Here is a 4,968-nt window from a genome sequence, read left to right on the forward strand (position 1 = left end):
TCCCAAAGTGCTGGGATTACAGGTGTGAGCCACCGCACCCGGCCCAGTTAAATATTTTTAACTACATTTGTTTTACTATATCTGCATCTATAGGTATATCTAGGTCTACCTATATACAGTTTGTTTTGCTGAGCTGTTTAGAATTGAATTGCAGACATTGTGGCACTTCACCCCTAAAACCTTCACCGTGAATCTTCTATGAATGACATAACTATAAAACTGTTATCATACCTAAGAAGTGTAAAGAGGCCAGGTGCGGTGGCTCATGCCTGTAATCCCAGCACTTTGGGAGGCTGAGGCGGGCAAATCACGAGGTCAGGAGATCGAGACCATCCTGGCCAACGTGGTAACACCCCGTCTCTACTAAAAATACAAAAAATTAGCCAGACGTGGTGGAATACACCTGTAGTCCCAGCTACTTGGGAGGCTGAGGCAGGAGAATCGCTTGAACTCAGGAGGTAGAGGTTGCAGCAAACTGAGATCGCGCCACTGCACTCCAGCCTGGGTGACAGAGCAAGACTCCGTCTCAAAAAAAAAAAAAAAAAAAAATGAGGATCACAAATTGCCTTTACTTATGTCTCTTTAGCCTTTTTAAATTTGTAATGAACCCCACTTTCTTTTGGTTTTTATGACTGATTTTTTTGTTTGTTTTAGATGACTGCTGTTCACTTATAGAAGGTCCTACATTCAGGATATCTGATTATTTTTGTTCAGGTTAAACATTTTTAGTGAGAATACTGCATAGGCAATGTTGTGTATTTCCTACTGTATCATATCAGGATATATATAATGTCAGTTTGTCCACTTATTGGTGATTGTAAGTTTATAAGTTTGGGTTAAGATGGTGGCCTGGCGCGGTGGCTCATGCCTGTGATCCCAGCACTTTGGGAGGCGGGAGGATTGCTTGAAGCCAGAGTTTGAGATCAGCTTGGGCAACAAAGTGAGACCCAGTCTCTACCAAATGGAGAAAAAAAAAGAAGGTGACCTCCAGATCTTTACATTGTAAAGGTATCTTTCCTTTTTGTAATTTATAACTAATTTGTGAGGTGATTCTATCAGGCTGTGCAAATATCTTTTCCTCATTTATCTTCAGTGGCTTTAGTGTTGATGATCCTTCCTGAATTGATTATTGGTTTTTGTGGCCATTAGTTTTTTTGGTCCATGAATGTGGCATGTCACTTCACTTAATTTGGATTGTCTTTTCTTTCTTTCTACAGCGTACAGGTCATGTACAGTAGGTCCCCTTATCTGTTGTTTTGCTTTCTGCAGTTTTAGTTACCTGTGGCCAGTCATGGTCTGAAAATATTAAATGGAAAATTCCAGAAATCAACAATTTATAAGTTTTAAATTATGTGTTGTCCTGAGTAGCATGATCCATCCCACTTCATCCTGCTCTTGAGCCATCCCACTTCATCCTGCTCTGCTCCACCTGGGACCTGAATCATTCTGTGTCCAGTGTATCCATGCTGTATACACTACCTGCCTGTTAGTCACCTAGTAGCTGTCTAGGTTTTCAGATGAACTGTAGCATTATTGCAGTGCTTATATTGTAGTAACCTTTATTTACTTAATCATGGTCCCACAGCACAAGAGTTGTGATGCTGGCAATTTGGATATGCCAAAGAGAAGCTATAAAAATGGTTCCTTTAAGTGAAAAGGTGAAAGTTCTTGACTTAATGAGGAAAGAAACATATGCTGAGGTTGTAAAATTCTACAGTAAGAAGGGAAATTGTCTCTGTGAAATTGTGAAGAAGGAAAACAAATCCTGTTAGTTTTGCTGTCATACCTTACACTACAAAAGTTATGGTCACAGTGCATGGTGAGATCTTAGTTAAGATGGAAAAGGCATTAAATTTGTGAGTGTGAGACATGATCAGAAGCATTTTCCAATTGATGGCAGTTGGGTTCAGTACTATTTTCAGATTCAGGCATCCACAGGGAGTCCTGAAACCAATTCCCTTTAGATGCAGAGGGCCAACTGTATATACAAATACAATAGATTTTGTATTTTGAGCTTGTAATCTACAGTCTTGCTGAACTAACTTAATAGTTCTAGGAGTGTTCTTGTAGATTTCTTGAGACTTTGTTAAGAATTTTATCTAGTGTCGTGAGGGCTATTGGTCTGTAGTTTTCATTTTTGTGGTATTCCAGTTTTGGTATCAAAGTAAATACTAGTTTCATAACATGACTTGGGAATGTGCCCTCCTGTTTTCTGGAGGAATTTGCATAAAGTTGCTGTTAATTTTCCTTTAAAAATTTGATAGAATTTTCCAGTGAAACCATTTGGACTTGTAGATTTTTAGGGGAGTTATTAAATTACAAATTCAGTTTTCTTAAAGAAAAATCTCTTGACTGAATTTTCATTCAATAGTTCAGTGTTATTTTTTTTTTGTTTGTTTTTTGGTTTTTTTTCCCCCTTGGGACTTATCTTTGAGTCATGGATTATTCAGAAAAGTATTGTTTAGTTTCTGAGTGTTTAGAAAATTTTCTGTTATCTTTCTGTTACTGATTTCTAGTTTGATTTCATTGTGATTAGAGAAAATACTATGTGTGATTCCAGTTCTTTCATATTTGAGGTTTGTTTTACTCAAGGCACAGTCTATCTTGGTATATGTTCTGTGGTTGCTTGAAAAGTATCTATTTTGCTTTTTCTGTGTGGTGTGTTCTGTAAAGTCTGTTGTGATGGTGTTGTTGAGTTTTTCTATATCCTTGCTGATTCTTGGTCTAGTCCTATTAATTGTTGAGGGAAGGCTTTGACCTTTTCAGTTCTGTGGCCTACACTGACACTATGAGGGGGTGGCTTGCTGAACAGTGGGGAAAATCCTGACTCCATCAGGTTTCCACTGACACACTCCCATCAGAGAAAGGCAGGGGCACTGCATTTCTCCTCGGTGGAGGTGAAGTGCAGGCTCCCTGCCCAGTCTCTACTGACACTGCAGGGGAGTAGGCCTCTCTACAGCTCAGTGGGGATGAAAGTCCTGACTCCTCACTCAGCCTTCTCAGTTCCCACCCTGCTGGGGAGTTTGGGGTACCTCTTTAGCCTGGTGAGGGCAGAAGTCTTGATTCTCCACTCTGCCTTTGCTAGTATGGGTGGGGCTGCAGATTTTTCTGTGTGATATTTGGCTGGAGTAGGAGGGTTATTGTCTGAAAGTTTTCTGTCCTCTTGGCTTATTGACCTGAGGGCAGGCTCCTCTTGGGGCTTTTTGTCTGTGGCCATTTGCATTTCCAAGTTTCTGGCTCTCCATATCTAGTCTGGGGTAAATGAAACAACAGATAATCTGCTATATGTTTTATATATAATATCAAGGGTTTTTAGGTATACTTAGTAGGAAGAATAGGGATAAATACGTCTTCTCCATCTTCCCAGAAGCAGACATCCATTACCATTGATTTTTGAACTGGGACTTTTTTTTACCTGTTCTTCTGGAGCTACCTTCCATTTTTTCTAAAACCACCCTAAAAATAATCATACTATTTAAGGATTGAACTCATTTAGTCCTATTTATTTTTCCTTCTCTTCTCTTCCTTCTTACTAGCTATACATTTTCCCTTGCCTATCACCCAGCCTCCTTCTTTTCTTACTGGTACCGATATTATACCAAAGACATGAAATTATTCCATAAACACCATTTAGGAAAGCGTAATAGTCCATTCTCACACTGCTATGAAGAAATATCCGAGACTGGGTAATTTGTAAAGAAAAGAGGTTTAGTTGACTCACAGTTCCACATGGCTGGGGAGGCCTCAGGAAACTTAAAATCATGGCAGAAGCCACCTCTTTACAGGGCGGCAGGAGAAAGAATGAGGCCGAGTGAAGGGGGAAGCCCCTCGTAAAACCATCAGATCTCATGAGAACTTACTATCACAAAAACAGCAGGGGAAACTGCCCCCATGATTCAGTTATTTCCACCTGGTCCTGCCCTTGACATGTGGGGGATTATTACAATTCAAGGTGAGATTTGGGTGGGAGCACAGAGCCAAACCGTATCAGAAAGATTTCATACTTCCTGAATTATCAGTTTATTAATGATTCTAAAACAGGAAATTTCCCTTGACCCCTTTGTAGGCTTTGAGACAGGTGCTTCACTTTCTCATCCTGCAGCTCTCAGCCCCTCGCGGGAGGGTGAGCATGCAGGTGAGTGGGTGTGGGAGCCAGAGTGAGTGCTTTTGGGCTCTGGCAGGAGCAAAACTCTGTGTGGGCCCCATGGCAGCATCTAGTGGGGAGTACCTGCGACTCCTGAAGCCCCAGTGAGCATGTTACACTGCTCTTTTAGCTCTGCCATCAGCAGACAGCTTAAGTGTTAACAGCTCAGTGGGCCCTTTTGTATCTGCACTCACTCCTGAGCTCTTGTCTGGTGTCCAGGAAAAATGAGGTCACGTGAATGAATTGAAGGATGATAAATGCAGGGGATTTTGTTGCCGGTGAAAGTGGATCTCAGCAGGAAGGGGAGCTGACAGGGGGGACTAGAGAGGCGAAGGTAATGTTCTCCAGAAGTCCAGCCATCTCTGGCTGGATTCTTCTTTGAAGTTATGCTGTCAAGCTGTCCCTCTGAAAAAAGCCACTTCTCTCCGACATCCCGCTGCTTATTCCTCCATGCTGGCTGAGTCTGGGGTCTTTATAGGCACAGGATGGGGTGGGGCAGGACAGGGCAGGGTCATGGGTGGTTTAGGAAAAGGCAACATTTGAATGGGAAAATAGGGATGTGGATATAAGTTCTCACTTTGGGCCATGGTTTCAGGCTTTTTGGCTTGCGGGTGGGGCTTCACCAGGGACCCCACCCTTTTCTGCCTAGAATTTCTCTGCCTTCTGTCCCTATCAGTTCTTTCACTTACAGGATTGTATGTCACCTAAGTTAGATGTGTGACACAGATAAGCATTTCTTTTTTTTTTTTTTTTTTTTTTTGAGATGGAGTCTTGCTGTGTTGCCCAGGCTGGAGGGCAGTGGTATGATCCCAGCTCATTGCAAC

The 4,968-nt window shown here is 41.8% G+C and overlaps 1 protein-coding gene across 1 annotated transcript in view; it reads left to right on the top strand.

Annotated features, from left to right (window-relative positions):
- Positions 1 to 4,968, top strand: part of AP4E1 (adaptor-related protein complex 4, epsilon 1 subunit) — a 92,986-nt gene that overhangs the window by 40,668 nt on the left and 47,350 nt on the right. The gene's annotated exons all lie outside the window — the stretch shown is intronic.

The sequence above is a fragment of the Colobus angolensis genome, unplaced genomic scaffold (assembly GCF_000951035.1).
Source record: "Colobus angolensis palliatus isolate OR3802 unplaced genomic scaffold, Cang.pa_1.0 Scaffold78, whole genome shotgun sequence".
NCBI lineage: Eukaryota > Metazoa > Chordata > Mammalia > Primates > Cercopithecidae > Colobus > Colobus angolensis.